General features: G+C 35.2%; 1 pseudogene; it reads left to right on the plus strand.

Annotated features, from left to right (window-relative positions):
- The first annotated feature begins 801 nt into the window (after positions 1-801).
- LOC119522108 lies at positions 802-15,085 on the plus strand (annotated as a pseudogene).
- The last annotated feature ends 4,062 nt before the right edge of the window (positions 15,086-19,147 follow it).

A 19,147-nucleotide genomic window follows, 5' to 3' on the forward strand; every position in this document is an offset into this window, starting at 1 on the left:
CTGGATAACCCTAAATTCTCTTTATAATAAGTTTTCTCTGCAACAGTTGGAATTGAAATTGGAAACACACTGGCCTAGGGCTCCAAGTCGGGGGTGATGAGCAGGGAGTAGTAAATGAATAACTGCCTTATTAGATCACATTCACATTTTACAATTCTTTAGAACAAAGACATTTGCAGCCATAAAACATGTTACCTAGTGATATAGTTGTGCCAAAGCCAATAATAATTGTACCATGCTAAAAGCCTATTCAAATCTATCAGTGGGAAGTGTAAAGAAATCTCAGACACTTCAGGATTTACTATATTTATTCTGGATAAACTGACTTATGGAGGGTAGTTTTGAAAGTGGTTTGGGGCATCAACTAACATAAAATATTTTAAATGGATGAGTTCTCTTAATTACAAATAAAATTTAATCTCTGTTTTAAGAGAAAAGACATTTGAGACAAACGCCTTTTGGGTCCTTTCAAACTCTGAAATGTCCGACTAGGGTTTCGAATAACAATGGATCAAAGAAGGCACCTCCACTACACTGTCCTTATTCACATTAATTATTACACTAGGCTGAACTAACTAATCTTGAATGCTCAACAATATTATTAGTAGAAGCAGCTCTATTTGTAAGCTCTGACTTTTCCCCTAGTGATTACACTTGATTACAGGTGTAGGAACGTTTTCTGTAGTGTGTCTTATAAAACCCAATGCGAATGTAACCACATATCATCTCATGTGAAGCATTAGGCAAGTAGTTAGATAGGATAGAATTCAGCATAAAGAACTGACAAGGTGATTATAAAACATGAGGCAGAAACCAAATAGGTGGGCACATTTTTATCGACAGCGCTTAGAATTGCTCTATGTGATTTCTCAGAAGCGCCCAGGTTCTGGTAAAATTATTTATGGTTAAGTGTTTTAAGGCCATTCAAAGAATATGTAAACAATAACCAACTCCCATTTTTCATGGATGCCATAACTATTTAGGATTCCCATTTTTAGTTAAAGTCTAAGAGGGCAGGTCTGTTGCAGAGATGGATTTTGGGGAATGCTTAAAAATTCCGATTAAAAAAAAACACACAACTATGAGCCAAATAATCTACCATTGGATAGATAGTAGTTCAAATTTAGTAAACTAATAATTCAAGAAGTTCTATTCATAATTACTCTAGGAATATCTTAATTCAACAGTGTTCCAAGTTTACCCTATGACTGCACCCTTGCAGAACAGACTTTCACCTGGGGGTGGAAGGAAATCATGTATAAAGTCAATAATGAAGGGGGTAGAAAAAATTTTCAGAATCTGATTTTCCCCTTTCCTTAACCTTGTGCTCAGAGCAGTGGGAAAGGAGAGAGAGAAAGGGAATATGTACATGTCAAAGGAAATTATAAAACTTTATCCACATTAGGTAATTCCAGAAGGTATGTATTTTACACACGGTGTGGGACCACCCATTTCCATTCAGCAGTTGGTCACACCTGTTTTGCTTCCAAAATAAACCTCTCAAATTAGAGGCATTGTGGAGGGGAGGAAGTCAAAGATTAATATGTACCTGCTACCAGGGCAGAGGAAAAATAAAGGAATACTTTTTGGCGAATAGGGGAATGAAACTGAGTGTTCAAAAGAAAAATGTACAAATATGCTATTGGAGAAAATGCAAATACAAATGAATATGAATCAGAAAATACATTCTTTGACACGCTGATGGAGAGAAATAAGTCTCATAAAGTTCATTTTTATTCAGAATATATTTTCTTTTTTTTCTCCCCAGCAAACCAGAAGCATATGCTTCTTACCAACATCATTGGCCTGTGAGATCTCACTAGAAGTACAACTAAAAGTGGATCCATATGTATATTTGGCAATAAAGATCATTCAATAACAGCTGAAACTTGCCTGTATGCTTGCAATACAGAATTTAGCTAGCTTTATCATTACACCTGGTGTTGTATATAAAACTGTGTGTACTATTTAAAAATCCCTATGAGATGTATAAAATTAATCATAGCACAGGAAGTCAATGCTAAGGTGATGAGTGAATGAATAAACACATGAATTTCTGCTTACAGTATTGGAAAATGTTGCCCCTCACGTATTCTTTAATTCCCACCCCACCTTATCCCCCAGATCCAGCAAAGAGCTGGTATTAAAACAGAATCTATGATGGTCTGTCTCAAGCAAGTACTTCCTTTTAATTAGAGAGTGAAATGCCCCCCCAACTTTAAAAAATAACAGCTTTATTATGATATATTAACATTTGATAAAGCCAACCAGTGTTTAGTGTACAATTGAGTGATTTTTAGTATATTTATAGAATTGTGCAACTATCACCATAATCCAAACTTAGAATATTTCCATCACCCAAAAAGATCCCTCATGTCCATTTGCTCCATACCCATTCCCAGCCCCAGGCAACCAATGATCTACTTTTTATGTCTATAGTTTGTTTTTTTCTGGACATTTCATTTAGATGGAATCATACAGTATGTGGTCTTTTGTGACTGGATTCTCGCACTTAGCAGGATGCTTTTGATTTTCATCCATTTTGTAGTATGTATTGTTCTTCACTCCTTTTAATAGTTGAAAATTACTTTCAGTGGCTGAATATACCATATTTTGTTTAACCCTTTGAAAGTTGATGGGCATTCGGGTTGCTTCCAGTTTGGACTGTTATAAATAATGCTGCTATGAACAATTGCATACAAGTCTTTCTGTGGACATGTGTTTTCACTTCTCTTAGATGGATATCTAGAAGTGGGATTGCTGGGTCGTATGGCAGATTTATGTTTAACTTTTTGAGGAGCTGCCAAACTGTTTTCCAAAGTGACTGTACCACCTTACATTCCCATCAGATATATATGAGGGTTCCAGTTTCTCCACATCCTTGTCAACTCTTATTATTATTGTCTTTTTAATTATAGCCATTACAGGTTTGAAATTGAATCTCATTGTTTTAATTTTCATTTCCCTGATGACTAATGAGGTTGAGCACCTTTTCATGTGCTCACTTTTTTCGTGAAATGTTTTTTTCAAACCTTTTGCCCATTTTTCAATTGAGTTGTCTTATTACTGAGTTGCAAAAACATTTTATATATTCTGCAAATAAGTTTTTTTATCATATATTTGATTTGAAAATATTTTCTCCTAGTCTGTTGCTTGTCTTTTCATTTTCTTAAGTGTCTTTTGAAGGGGGCAAAACATTTTAATTTTGATGAAGCCCAATTTATCTTCTTTTATTCTTTTTTGATCATACTTTGGAGGTGTCTTATCTAAGACATCTTAGCCTAACACCCAGTCATGAAGACTTTTATCCTATGTTTTTTTCCTAAGTGTTTTTAGTTTTAGCTCTTACATTTAGGTTTATGATCTACTTTGAGTTTTTTGGTTACGATGTGAGGTAAAGGTCTCATTTCATATTTTTTCATCTGTATATACAATTGTCCCAGCACTATTAGTTGAAAAGACTATCCTTACCCCTTGAAATGCATTGGTAACTTTGTTGAAAATCATTTGACCATAAATGTAACAGTTTATTCCTGGGCCCTCAATTATGTTCTGTTGATCTATATGTCTGTCCTTACACAATACCACACTGTCTTGTACACTCTAGCTTTGTATTAAGCTTTAAACACTCAAACTTTGTTATTATTTTTCAGTTATCTGGGTTATTCTAGGTATTTTGTATTTCCATTTAAATGTTTGGATCAGCTTGTCAATTTCTACAAAAAAAAAAAAATCCTGCCGGGATTTTGATAGGATTTGAGTTGATGCTATAGATCAATTTGGGAAAAATCATGTTAATAATATTGAGCCTTCTAATCAGCGAACAGAGAATGCATCCCCATTTATTTATATCTTCTTTAATATATCTCAGCAATATTTTGTAGTTTTCAATGAACAAGTCTTGCATTTCTTTTAAAAACATATTCCTGTTTTCATTCTTTTGGATGCTATCATGAATGGAATTGTTTTCTTAGTTTCATTTTTGGATTATTCATTACTAGTGTATAAAAATATAATGTTATAATGTTCTTATATTCTGCAACCTTCCTGAAGGGTTTAGTAGTTACTTTTTTATGTGTGTGGATTTCTTAAGATTTTCTATATACATGATCATGTTGTTTGTGAATAAAAAGAGGTTTCCTTCTTCCTTTCTAATCTGAATGCCTATTACTTCTTTTTCTTGCCTGGTTGCACTGGCTAGAACTTCCAATACAATGTTGAATGACAGTGGTAAAACTGGACATATCTGTCTTGTTTTTGACCTTGGAGGAAAGCACTTTTTCTTTCACCATTAAGTGTGGTGCTAGTGTAGGTTTTTCACAGGCACCCTTTATCAAGTCCAGGAAGTTCCCTTGTATTCATGAGTTGTTGAGAGTTTTTATCAGTAATGAGTGTTGGATTTTGTCAAGTACTTCTTCTGAGTCTAACCAGATGATCCTGTGGTTTTGTCCTTTATTCTATTAATATGATATATTACATTAATTAATTTGGGGATGTTAAATCAGTATTGAATTCCTAGAATAAATCCCATTTTCAAGGTGTAGAATCTTTTTTAATGTTGCTAGATTTTGTTTGCTAATTTTTGTTGAGGTTATTTGCTTCTATGTTCATGATGGATATAGGAGTAGTTTGCTTTTCTTGTGATATATTGTCAAGATGTGCTATTGGGGTGTTAAAGGCCTTTTAGAATGAGTGTTTCCTCCTCTGTTTTACGGAAAAGTTTGTGAAGGATTGATATTGTTTCTTCTTTAAATGTTTGGTAGTATTTACTAGTGAAGTCATCTATCTCTGGGCTTTATTTTGTGGTAAGTTTTTTAAATTACTAATTCAAATTCTTTACTACTAATGGGTCTACACAGATTTTCTATTTACTTTTTAGTCAGTTTTGATAATTTGTGTCTTCCAAGGAATATGTTAAGTTCATCTAACTCATCTTATTTATTGGCATAAGGTTGGTCATAATATTGCCTTATGACCTTTTTAATTTCTGTAAGCTCAGTAGTGGTATACCCTCTTTCATTCCTGATTTTGGTAATTTGTGTCTTCTCTTTTTTTTGTTGATCAGTGTATTTGTCAATTTTGTTGATCTTTTCAAAGAACCAATATTTGCTTACATTGATTTTCTTCATTTTTTCTGTTTCCAGCTTGAGTCATGTTTTAGTCTTTTTTATTTCTTTTCTTCTTCTGGTTTAGCTTGCTCCTATTTTTCTAGTTTTTTAAAGTGGGAGATTAGGTTATTGATTTGAGATCTTTCTTATTTTCTAATTTGGTCTTTATAGCTACACATTTCCCTCTAAGCACTGCTTTAGGTGCATCCATAAATTTTGATATGGTGTGTTTTTGTTTTCATTCCACTCAAAATATTTTCTAATTTCCCATATGATTTCTTCTTTGACCTATGGATTACTTATGTTGTTTAATTTTCAAATATTTGTGGATATCCCAGATTTCCTTCTACCATTGATTCCATTTTGGTTGTAAAACATACATAAATTTCTGGCTGGATGCCATTCTGTTGTTTGTCCCTACCAGTATTGCAACCTCAGGCTAGCTACAATGTTGTTCTTCCCTGATTGTTTGCCACTGAGATGGGTATTGTTTTCAACAGTGCTCTTCTATGCATGGAATTTTCCACGCTTGGCTCCAAATAAAGTCAGCAGCCTCTGGCAGGGCAGTAGAGCTGCCATTCCCCACAACCTGCTCCAACTGGGTAGAATTATGGAGCTGGGCTGCAAGGAGATTGGAGAAGTCCAAGACTAATACCCCAGAGACTCATACTATACTTATGGATGTTCGTTAAATTTTCATGAATAAACACTCTTCAATTTTCTGTATGCTTTGAGTCAATTTTCAGGGTCTTTTAAAGATTATTTTTGACAACTTTGTCCAGTTTCATCATTGTTTTCTGGAGAGAGGATTTGCTGAGCTCATTTACTCAGCTCTTCTGGAAGTCCCATCAAATTTCAACTTTTTAATTCAATATGACAGTCTAAAGGCTACAGGGCTTTGGGAAGTGTTAGTTGTTTTTGTTGCAATTAGTATTTAATATTTTAGGATCTTTTAAAAAGTAGGTAAATTGTCCCATAGAATTCTTTTTAGAATTAATCTAAAAAATAATAATAACCATTACTGCCACTTACTAAGGGTATAGTATATGCCAGGCCCTTAGCATACCTTACCTCATTTTGTAGTAAAAATCTTACTGTAATGTATTATTATTTCATTTTACAGGTGGGCAAAATGAGACTCTAGGTTAAGTTCTTCACCTAATATCTTACAATTAATAGGTCTTGGAAGGGGTATTTGAACCCAGAAATATCTGACTCCAAATCTACTCTTTTCTATACCTTATACCATGAAACTGAATATTGGAAGACATGTTTCTCTCCAAGACAAGTTACTACCTAAACCTTGAAGAAGAGACTGCTTTAGATAATTAACAGAATTGGCATTTGCCTACTTTGTGTGACTTCAGAGGATAAAAAAAATGCCATGTAGCCTAAAGTAACTTAATTTCTAGTGCTTGGAATTTCTTCTATTCATTTAATAGTCAGTTTGTTTATGAATGATTTATGTCCTGCATAATTCAGAAGACTTGATGTGATTTGGAATACCTAGAAGTCTTTAAATGCAATGATTTAAAATTTGGGGGAGGGTTCATACCCCATTGAAGATAGAATTAAGGCTCTCCAGAGAAATGGAGAAATATAAACACAATTTGGGATAGCATATCAAAGAGTTCATGGGCTCCAAAAGTCATAAACTCCAGTTTGAGAATCCCCATTTTAATAGCAGAGACAAAGTCTAGAGCAGCTACTTGCCCAGATAATACCTTTGTCAAGTATTAGAAAAAGGCAGCCACCTGAGTTGAATATCCTTGCTCAGTAAAGAACCCACCCAGCCATATATGGTGGACCTGACAAAGACAATGGGCTCACTGATGAAGGTATTATGCTTCCTTTGTTTTGTATCCCTAGTTCTCAGCACAGTACCTGGTTTACAATAGGTGTCCAATTATATTTGATTCATAAATAAGTGACTGATAAACATTTTATTCCAAAATAAGAGATATGACTTAAAATGCAAAAGATCTGAGAAAAGTAACACTGAGGCTAAAATTTAGAGTCAAGATTAAATTCTTGATTTCAATTCTTTTAATAGAGCTTGGGGAGGTCACAATGTGGAATTTGGCTGCTTCAGAAACAAAACTTTCATGAAGGCTTGCCCCAGGCAGGACATCAGTCATCTAGTGCCTTTCTGAAGAAATTAGTGAATGAAGAAGGAAAGAGTAACACACTTTAGAGTTGCCAAGGAATAAGTAGGTTTCCATAGCTAAAAGTAACATACTCTCAGCAGTGCGAGAATAGCTTAGTGTTTTCCGCATCTCAGTGAGTTCATTTTGCTTCCATGGAAACTACTGATTTATATTAACACGTAAAGAGCTTCTACAGGAAAGCACTTGGACAGAACTGCATGTAGAAATGTCAGTTCCATGTACTCAGAGGTCTCAAATATGCCTGTTCATGGAAGGCTGACTTGGGAAGCAAGCATACCTTCTGGGCATCGGTTTGTTCAACAGTCCCATAGACATTGCTGAATATATCATACTGAACTTCCAAACTTATGGTTTCAATGATTCAATTCAGCAAACATTTATTGAGGACCTACTATATGTCAGGCATGGTTCTAGGCTCCAGGAAATAGAGATAACATCTGTAGTCAATTCAGTATCCCCAGGGGACTAATGGGGCAAAATTTGTCTGCCATGAAATTCCAGATACTGATTGGAGCTCCTCAGCTCCCAGGTGATGGGTTGCCCTGATTATGTACCACCAAGGCATCTTAGGGATCTCCTATCATAGCACTTGCCATTTTGGTTTAATGGCTAATTTCCTGTTACACTAGGAAATACAGTCTTTCTTATTCACTACTGTATACCTGACATCTAGTATGATTATGGGGTAAATACAGGGTAAATACCTGTTACAGGGTAAATACCTAATAAATGCTTGTTGAATAAAATAAGAGTTAAAACGAATGAGATTTTAGTGGCAAGATTATTTTCCAAGGGTAAAGAATCACCGTACTGGAGAAAAGGAGGGTATGACAGGAGGTGAGGGTTAAAGCAGAACTAACTCTCTCTCAGGTAGAGAGACCTTAAACCATAAGACCATAAGTCTTTCTTCCCAACAACATTTCTTAATGCTGTGTCTCCAGCACTTTAGTTTTCTATTCAGTCAGCTAATTTTTGCTTACAGGACCTGCTAGGTTTAAGAACCTATAAGATATATATATATACATATACATATACAAAAATATATATAAATATATAATTTCTGGGAAAGGTGTGCAGACTCTAAGATGGTCTTCAATGATTTCAGCCTCCTGGTATGTATGCTCTTGTATAATTCCTTTCACCTTGAGTGTGGGTGGGATCTGTGACATGCTTCTAATAAATAGAAAACAGCAAAGGGGATGAGATATAACTTCCATGATTATGTTGCATAAGTTGGAACTTCTGTCTTGCTGATGCTCTCCTTTGCTTGCTTTGATAAAGCAAGCAGCCATGCTGTGAGCTACCGAATGGAGAGGACCATGTAGCAAAGAAATGAGGGTGGCTTCTGGCAAACAGCCAGCAAAGCATTGAGGTATTGAGATCCTCAGTCCAACAGCCCTCAAGAAAATGAATTCTGCCAACAACCACATGAGGTTGGAAGAAGTTCATTCTCCAGTCAAGTATTCCCAGCCCTATCCACAGTGACAATGCTCTGGCCTGGGTACCTCCTGCCATGATCACTAACCACAGAGTCTCACACAGCAGTGACTTAAGGACCCACACACATTCAGGCACGGGGATCTAAAGCCACATAGAACCACAGCAAGGCCCTAGTGGTTGGCATTTGGGCACATATAAAGCAACCCCCCAAAAACCAGAGCAAGCCATGGTAGAACTATTGACAAGTTGTGCTCAATCCCAGCCTGGTCCCTAATTTCAGGTGCACCTAAATGAAACAATCAGGTTTTTCTGAACACTGAACACAGGCTCCATGGGCTGGGATCTCCTAATGCAGAAGTTACCTGAGGCATAAAAGTTGTGCAAAAGGGGGTCCCAGGGCTGAGTCCTTCAACTTTGTTCTTTTTGAAGATGGTTTTGTTTATTTGGGGTCACTTATCCTTCCACATGAATTTGATGATTGGGTTTCCCATTTCTGCAAAGAAGGGTGTTGAACTTTGGTGGAAATTGTGTTGAATCGGTATACTGTTTGAGGTAGAATTTACATCTTAATAACATTTAGTCTTCAAATCCATGAGGATGGACTGCCCTTCCATTTATTTAGGTATCCTTAACCTCTTTCAGCAATATTTTGTAGTTTTCTGTGTACAAGTCCTTTACATCTTTGGTTAAATTTATTCCTAGTTATTTGATTCTTTTAGTTGCTATTATAAATGGAATATTTTTCTTGATTTCCTCCGCAGATTGCTCATTATTAGTGTACAGAAACACTGCTAATTTTTGTGTGTTGATCTTGTACCCAGCCACTATGCTAAATTTGTTTATTAGCTCTAATAACTTTGTTGTGGATTTTTTAGGATTTTTTATTTATAGGATCATGTTATCTGCAAATACAAAAAGTTTTACTTCTTGTTTTCAAATTTAAATGTCTTTTATTTCTTTTTCTTGCTTGATTGCTCTGGCTAGATCTTCCATTACAATGTTGTAGTGGTGACAGATGGCATCCTTGTCTTGTTCCTGATTTTAAGTGGAAAGATTTCAGTCTTTCACCACTGACTATGATGTTAGCTTTGGGTTTTTTATATATGCCCATAATCAGGTTGCAAATGTGTCCTTCTATTCCTAGTGTTCTAAGTATTTTTACCAAGAAGGAGTGCTGGATTTTGTCAAATGCGTTTTCTGCATCAAATGAAATGATCAGGTGTTTTTTTCCTCCTTTACTTTCTTAATGTGGTGTATTACATTAATTGATTTTGTTATGTTGAACTACTCTTGCGTAAATCCCAATTTATCATGGTGCATAAATATTTTAATGTGCTTTTGTATTCTGTTTGCTAGTATTTTGTTGAGAATTTTTGCAACTATATTCACATTGGGTATTAGTCTGTAATTTTCCTTTTTTGTGTTGTCTTTATATGGCATTGGTATTATGGTGATGATCTTGTAGAGTGAGTTAGGGGGTTTTCTCTCTTCAATTTTTTTGGAAGAGTTGAGCAGAATTAGTGTTCATTGTTCTTGGACTGTTTGATAATATTCACCAATGAAGCAGTCTGATCTTGGACTTTTCTTTGTTGGGAGGTTCTTTATTATTGCTTTAATCTCTTTACTTACTATTGGTCTGCTGAGAATTTCTATTTCATCTTGAATAGTGTAGGTAATTTTTGTACTTCTAATAATTTGCCTACTTCATCTATATTATCTATTTTGTTAGTGTACATTTCTTCATTGTATCCTTCTATAACCCTTATTATTTCTGTGTGGTCGATAATAATGGCCCCCCTAAATTTCTTCTTTTAGTTATTTGGATCCCCTCTCTGTTTTTCCTTTGTCAGTCTAGACAAAGTTTTGTTAATTTTATTGATCTTTTCACAGAGCCAAGTTTTGGTTTCATTTCAATCTCTGTTTTTTAACTCTATTCAATGATCTCTGCTCTAATCTTTGTTATTTCTTTCCTTCTGCTCACTTTGTACTTAGTTTACTCTTTTATTCTAGGTCCTCCAGTTGAAAGGTTGGTTCCTGACTTTATATCTCTCTTTTTTCTGTTATAGATTTCTAGCTCATTCCATTCTGATCAGAGAAGATCTTATTGTATCCTTTCAATATTTATGTGTTAATTGAGTCTTTTCTGACCTAACATATGGTCTTTCCTGGAGAATGACCCAGGTGCACTAGAGATGAATGTGTATTCTGCCGCTGTTTGGTGAAGAGTTCTATATATGTCTGTTGGATCTAGTTGGTTTATACTATCTTTCAAGTCTTGTATTTCCTTATTTATCTTCTCTCTAGATGTTCTATCCATTATTGAAAGTGGTGTATTGAAATCTCCCACTATTAATGTAGAACCATCTGTTTCTCCATTAAATTTGTTAATATTTGCTTCATATATTTTGGGGGCTCTGCTTGTTAGTTATATATATGTATATTTATAATTGCTATGTTTTCTTGTCAAATTGACCCCTTTTATCAGTATTTTGAGACCTTGTTTTTCCCTTGTAACAGTTTTTGGCTTAAAGTCCATTTTATCTGATATTGGCATAGCTTCCCCACCTATGCTTTGGTTACTTATTTCCATGGTTCATTTTTTTCTATCCTTTCATTTTCAACCTACATTGTGTGCTTGAATAGAAGATGAGTCCCTTATAAAAAGCATATAGTTGGGTCATGTTTTTTTATCCTTTCTACCAGTCTCTGCCTTTTAACCAGAGAGTTTAATCCACTTATATTTAGAGTAATGACTGATAATGGAGGACATTTTTCTGCCATTTTGCTACATGGTCTTTGTGAGTCTCATTTTTCCCTCTATTCTTCTGGTAATACCTAATTTCCTATTTAGTTGATTTTTGTAATGTACCATTTTGAGTTCCTTCTCATTTCATTCAGTATAAATTTTTCACATTATTTCTTTGTGGTTACCATGGGGTTTAAATATAACATCCAAAAATCTATAACAATCATGCTTGTTTTGATAGCAACTTGACTTCAATAGCATACACATACACTGTTCCTATACCCCTCCACCCCCAACCTTTTTGCTGCATTTGTTACAAATTATATCTTTATATATTTTATGTCCAGACCATAAATTTATTATCACTTTTCATGTATTTGCATTTTCAAAGCTATAAGAAGTAAACAGTGGAGTTACATACCAAAAAATACAATAAAATAGTATTGGTATTTATCACTATCCATATGCTTACCTTTGGCAGAGGTGTTTATTTCTTTATGCTGCTTTGAATCAGTCGTGTGTCCTTTCCTTTCAGGCTGAAGAACTCCCATTAGCATTGCTTGTAGGGCAGGTTTAGTGGTGCCGAATTTCCTTAACTTTTATTTATCCGGGAATATCTTAATCTCTTCCCCACTATTGAAAGACAGTCTTGCTGGATATAAAATTCTTGGTTGGCAGTTGTTTTCTTTCAGCACTTTAAATATTTTATCCCACTGCCTTCTTGCCTCCATGGTTTCTGATGACAAATTGGTACTTAATCTTATTGGGACTCCCTTGTAAATAACACATTCCTCTTCTCTTGCAGCTTTCAGAAATCTGTCCTAGTCCTGGGCATTTGGTAGTCTCACTACTATGTGTCTGGGCATAGTTCTCTTCAATTTTTTCTTGTTTGGGGTTCTTTGGGATTCTTAAATGTGCATATCCATGTCTGTCATTAAATTTGAGGAGTTTCCTGCCAATTCTTTGAAAGTTCCTTCTTTCCCTTCTCTTCCCTCTTCTGGGATTCTGTATTAGTATGCTTGATGATTTCCCACTGGCCTCTTAGGCTCTATTTGCTTTTTTTATTCTTTTTTCTTTCTGCTCTTCATCTGAATAATTTCATTTGTTTTGTCTTTGAGTTCACTGAGTCTTCTGTCAGCTCTAATTTGCTCCAATTAGCTCTTATTAACTGTTGAAACCTGCTAGGATATTTTTCATTTAAGTTATGGTCTTCAACTCCAACATTTCTGTTTGGTTCCTTTTTTTCTTTATTAAAGAAGTGATTTTACAGAACAATCATGCATAAAATCCAGAATTCCCATATACCACCCTATTAACACTTTGCATTGTGTGGAACTTTTGTTCAATTTATGAAAGCACATTTTTATAATAGTACTATTAACTATTGTGGAGTATAGTTCCACAGATTTTTAAAAATTTTTTCACTCTGTTACCATATATTCAACCTAACAATTTCCTCTTTTAACCACATTCTGATATATATTTCAGTGCTGTTAATTACATTCACAGTGTTGTGCTATTATCACCACCGTCTATCACCAAAACTTTTCCATAATTCAAGATAGGAACCAAGTACATTTTAAGCCTTAACTTTCCATTCCCTATCTCCACTCCATTCCCTGGTAACCTATATTTTAGATTCCAACTCTATGAGTTTGCTTATTCTAATTATTTCATATCAGTGAGATCGTGCAATATTTGTGCTTTTGTGTCGGGATTATTTCATTCAACATGATGTCATCAAAGTTCACCCATGTTGTCACATATATCAGAACACCATTCTTTTTTGCAGCTAAATAATATTCCATTGTATGTATGTACCACATTTTACTTATCTATTCATCTGTTCCTTCCATCTGGATTGCTTCCACTTTTTAGCAATTGTGAATAATGCTGCTATGCACATTGGTGTGCAAATATCTATTCGAGTCCCTGCTTTCAATTCTCTAGCAGTGGGATTACTGGGTTGTATAGTAATTCTATGCTTAACTTTATGAGGACTTGCCAAACTCTGTTCCACAGCAGCTGTGCTATTTTACATTGCCACCAGCAATGAATGAGTGCTCCTATTTCTCCATATCCTCTTCAACCCTTGTCATTTTCTTTTTTTTTTTTTTAGCCATTCTAATGGGTGTGAAATTGTATCTCATTGTGGTTTTGATTTGCTTTTCCCTAATGGCTAATGACACTGAGCATCATTTCATGTGCTTTCTGGGAACTTGTATATCTTCTTTGGAGACATGTATTTTCAAGTCTTTTGCCCATTTTAAAATTGGGTTGTTTGCCCTTTTATTATGTTGACAGCTTTCTTTATATACTCTGGATATTAAACCCTTATAGGATATGTGGTTTTCAAATATTTTCTCCCATTGCATAGGTTGTTGTTTTATTTTCATGATAAAGTCCTTTGAGGCACAAAAGCTTTTAATTTTGATAAGGTCCCATTTATCTACTTTTTTGTTGTTGCTTGTGCTTTGGTTGCAAATCTAAGAAACCATTGCCTTACCCAAGATTCTGAAGATGTTTCCCTATGTTTTCTTCTAGGTATTTGAAGAACTATTATATTTAGGTCTTTGACTCATTTTGTGTTGTGTTTTTTCTAATATGGTGCCTATAAGAATTAAACTGTAAATATGAAGACTCAAATAGTAAAAGGACCAAAAAATATATACCATCCTAACATCAATCAGATGAAAACTGGAGTAACTATATTAATATCAGACAAAGTTAATTTCAGAGCAAAGATTTTTTTTCCAGGGATAAAGAGTGTCATTTCATATTGGTATAAAATGTCCAACTCATGCAGAGTATTTACCAATCTAAAGATCAGGCACCTAATAACAGAACATTTAAATACATGGAGTAAACACTGATAGAACTGCAAAGAGAAATGGACAAATCAACAATTGCAGTCTGAATTTTCAAAACCCCTCTCTCAATAATTGGATAGCAACTAGACAGAAAATCAACAAGAATATAGCAGACTTGATCAACACCTTTCAGAAGAGGTCAGAATTGATCACCAAAATCCCAAATTTTGGGGTAACATTTGCCAACCATCCTCAAGTGTCTGCACTTCTTGGGGAGGAGGATGAAGAGGCATTGCATTATTTCAAGTTGAAGTGACAGAATTTGAAGATATTAAATCAGGTTACAGAATAGATTTTTATTTGGATGAAAATCCTTACTTTGAAAATAGAGTTCCATCCAAAGAATTTCATCTGAATAAGAGTGGTGATCCATCTTCAAAGTCAACTGAAATCAAATGGAAATCTGGAAAGAACTTGATAAAATGTTCAAGTCTAACACAGAATAAAGCCAGCAGGAAGAGGCAGCATGAAGAACCAGAGGGCTTCTTTACCTGGTTTACTAACCATTCTGATGCAGGTGCAGATGAGTTAGGAGAGGTCATCAAAGATGATATTTGGCTGAATCCACTACAGTGCTATTTGGTTCCTGATATGGATGATGAAGAAGGGGAAGGAGAAGAAGATGATGGTGATGAAGAAGAAGGAGAAGGATTGGAAGATATTGATGAAGAGGGGGATGAGGATTAAGGGGAAGAAGATGAAGATGATGATGAGGGAGAGGAAGGAGAGGAGGATGAAAGAGAAGATGACTAATAGAACACTGATGGATTCCAACCTTCCCTTTTTAATTTTCTCCAGTCCCTGGGAGCAAGATGCAGTATTTTTTTTTTCCCTCTTGTGCTCAGATGCCCTGTTTTTGAGATCTCTTTTCTCTCCTTTAAACCACGGTTCTCAACTTATTTTGGGGTAAATACCTTGCATAGAATACAGTGGGAAAAGAATCTCTACCCATTTCTGTTCCAAATTCATTTTTATCCCTTCCTGTCTCAACAACAACAACAAAAAATACTTTATGGAATCAACACACCACCGTGCTCTGTGGGAAAAAAGATAAACCTTCTGTTTCCTTCACTCTGCTGGAAGCTGGAAGATGCTAGGCCCCTGTGTAGTCATGCATAGAATTCTAGCGTTTTTCCTCCTTTCTCTGTATATTGGGCTCAGAGATTACACTGTGTCTCTATGTGAATATGGACAGTTAGCATTTACCAACATATATCTGTCTACTTTCTCCTGTTTAAAAAAAGAAAAAAAAACTTTAAAAAATGGGGTTATAGAAGGTCAGCAAAGGGTGGGTTTGAGATGTTTGGGTGGGTTAAGTGGGCATTTTGACAACATGGCTTCTCCTTTGGCATGTTTAATTGTGATGTTTAATGGACATCCTTGCAGTTTAAGATGACACTTTTAAAATAAAATTCTCTCTTAATGATGACTTGCCCTGCCACTTGATAGGAGAATCAGCAGAACCTGTAGGATCTTATTTGGAATTGACATTTCTCTATTGTAATTTTATTCCTGTTTATTTCTAAATTTTCTTTTTGTTTCACTGGAAAGGAAAGATTATGCTTAGTTTTAAAAGTTAAAAGTGTACAAGTTGCTTTGTTACAATAGAACTAAATGTGTACAAAAATAGTACTGAATTATATATGTAAAAGGGAGGAATTTTAGGCCATATATATGTTATTTGAATAAAAATTAAAGGAAAAAAATCATCTAGGACCACATTAACCACAGGGTAATAAAATTACCATTTAACAAAAATAAATAATAATAAGGATGGTTTAAAATCTATGCCCATGGAAATAAGGAAGGTGGGGCACTGCACTTTTAATCTGGCTAAGGAGAAATCAATTAAAATGGAAATTACAAACAATTGCAAAATGACAAGCAATAAGAGCTCTACATATCAAAACCAGTGGGGTGTAGCCAAACTAGTACTCAGAGGAAAATGTATGGCCTTAAATACATTTATTAGAAATCAAAATTGAAAACAAAGAAACAAACCTTTCAAGAACCTATGTGAAAGCACACAAAATAAGCTCAAATAAAAGTAAAAGGAAGTGATTAATAAAGTCAGAAATCAATGAAAGAAAATACAAAAAATAGAGTTGAGCAATACCCAAAAAACTGCTTCTTTGCAATGACTAACAAATTAGACAAATGTTCTTTCTGATAAAGAGAAAGAGAGGGGAGACATAAATAATGATAGGAATAAGCTTTGGCTCCAGATTAGATTTTTTAACAAATAAATTTTCAAAACAGAAACATAATTATTTGGTAGGCAATTATAAATTACCAAAATTGTGTAAAAAAAGGTATGGGACTAGTATGGACCAATAGCCATAGAAGAAAGTGGAAGGGTAGTCAAAGATCTACCTTTAAAATTTGTTGCAGGCAGCCTCTAAAATAGCCCATAATAGCACCTACTGGTATTCACACCCTTGTGTAATCTCCTCCCTTTGAGGGTGGCTGGACTAGCAATTCACTTCCTCTAGCCAATAGACAGCAGCAAAAGTGATGGGATATTACTTTCAAGGTTAGGTTACAAAACAGACAGTCATTCCTGTTTTGCTACATGACTCTCTCCCTTAGTGAAGCCAGTTTCCAAGTTGTGAGCTGCCCTGGGGTGAGTTCCATGTGTCATGGAACTGAGGGGGCCTCTGGCCAACAGCCCATGAAGAACTGAGGTCTTGAGTCAGACAAACCACAGGAAACTGCATCTTGCCAATAGCCATATGAGTGAGGTTGGAAATGTATCCTCCCCCTAAATAGCCCTAAGATGACTGAAATCCCAGCCAATGCTTTGATTGCAAGCTGTGAGAGATCCATGCTTAGTTTCTTGATCTACAGAAATTATGAGGTAATAAATGTTTGTTGTTTTAAACCATTAAGTTTTGGGGATAACTTGTTACACAGCAATATATAATTAATACAAAAATAGGTCCCAGGCCCAGATTTTCTATATTATGTAAACACTTCCTGAGCATAGAAAAAGATGGGCAGCTATTCACCTCACTTTTGGAAGCTAGCTGAACCCTGATACCAAAGGTGGACAAGAACAGGATATATAAAGAAGGTGATAAGTGAGTCACTTTACAAACACCACAGAAAAAGTCATAAACAAGTATTTAACAAGTGAAATCTAACAACATGGTAATTGAATACTGAATTGTAAGCATGTAGAATTTACTTCCAAGAAAGCAATACTTTAAAAATATATATATTTAGTACTTATTATGTACTAGGCTCTGTCGTAGGTGCTTTACAATGTATTTAGTCTTTTAACCTGCATAATAACCTAATGAGGTAGCACCTATTGTTTAAACCCAATTATATATTTGATGAGACTGAAAAGGAGAAGTTACACAAGTCTCAACATTACCTTGATGATAAACTAGATAAAGACATTACAAGAGAGGAAAACTACAAACAAATCTTATGAATATAGATGCTAAAATTCTCAACAAAATATTAAAATATTGAATCCAACAATATAGTACTGAACCTTTCTCCATATCTCTCTCTCCCTTCTTTGTTTCTCTGTCAGTAGGGCTCTCTTTAGTATCTGAAGTAGGGCAAGTCTTTTGTTAGCAAAATCTCTCAGCATTTGTTTGCCTGTGAAAAATTCAAGCTCTCCCTCAAATCTGAAGGAGAGCTTTGCTGGATAAAGAATTCTTGGTTGGAAATTTTTCTCTCTCAGAATTTTAAATATGCCATGCCACTGCCTTCTCACCTCCATAATGGCCCCTGAGCAGTCACTGCTTAGTCTTATGTTGTTTCCTTTGTATGTGGTGAATTGCTTTTCTCTTGCTGCTTTCAGAACTTGCTCTTTCTCTTCAGTATTTGATAGTCTGATCAGAATATGTCTTGGAGTGGGTTTATTTGGATTTATTCTATTTGGAGTTCTCTGGGCATTTATGCTTTGTGTATTTATATTGTGAAGAAGGTTTGGGAAGTTTTCTCCAACAATTCTTTGAATACTCTTTCTAGATCTTTACCCTTCTCTTCCCCTTCTGGGACACCAATGAGTCTTATATTTCGATGTTTTATTTTATCTATCATATCTTTGAGGTCCATTTCAATTTTTTTTTAATTTTTTCCCCATTCTTTCTTTTGCTCTCATTTTCCATTTTGTCCTCCTCCAGGTCACTGATTCATTGTTCGGCTTCCTCTAGTCTTGTACTATGAGTTTCCAGAATCTTTTTAATTTGGTCGACAGTTTCTTTTATTTCCATAAGATCATCTATTTTTTTATTTATTCTTGCAATTTCTTCTTTATGCTCTTCTAGGGTCTTCTTCATGTCCTTTGTATCCTGTGCCATGCTCTTCTTCATGTCCTTTATATCCTGTGCCATGCTCTTCTTCATGTCCTTTATATCCTGTGCCATGCTCTCATTGTTTGTCTTTAGTTCTTTGATTAATTGCTCCAAGTACTGTGCCTCCTCTGATCTTTTGATTTAGGTGTTTGGGTTTGGGTTATCCATATGGTCTGATTTTTTCATATGCTTTAAAATTTTCTGATTTTGGCCTCTTGGCATTTGCTTAACTTGATAGGGTTCTTTTAAGATATGTAGGCCAATTCAAAGACTAATCTCTAATTTGTCAGATCTACAGCTTGGTGGTGTACACTTTCTTTAACTAACCAGCAGATGGCATCTGTGAGTCACCTAGTCCCCTCAAGTCAGTTCTCCCTAACTTTGTCTTTGTGGTGTGTGGGGGTCTGATTCTTGTGGGGTCCAATTGGTGAACCAAGTTTGGGTGTGTTGTTGGTGCTATCTGCCCTGAATGTGGGGCATGTGTCTGAGCAGATAGGGAGGG

The sequence above is a fragment of the Choloepus didactylus genome, chromosome X, assembly GCF_015220235.1.
Source record: "Choloepus didactylus isolate mChoDid1 chromosome X, mChoDid1.pri, whole genome shotgun sequence".
Lineage (NCBI taxonomy): Eukaryota > Metazoa > Chordata > Mammalia > Pilosa > Megalonychidae > Choloepus > Choloepus didactylus.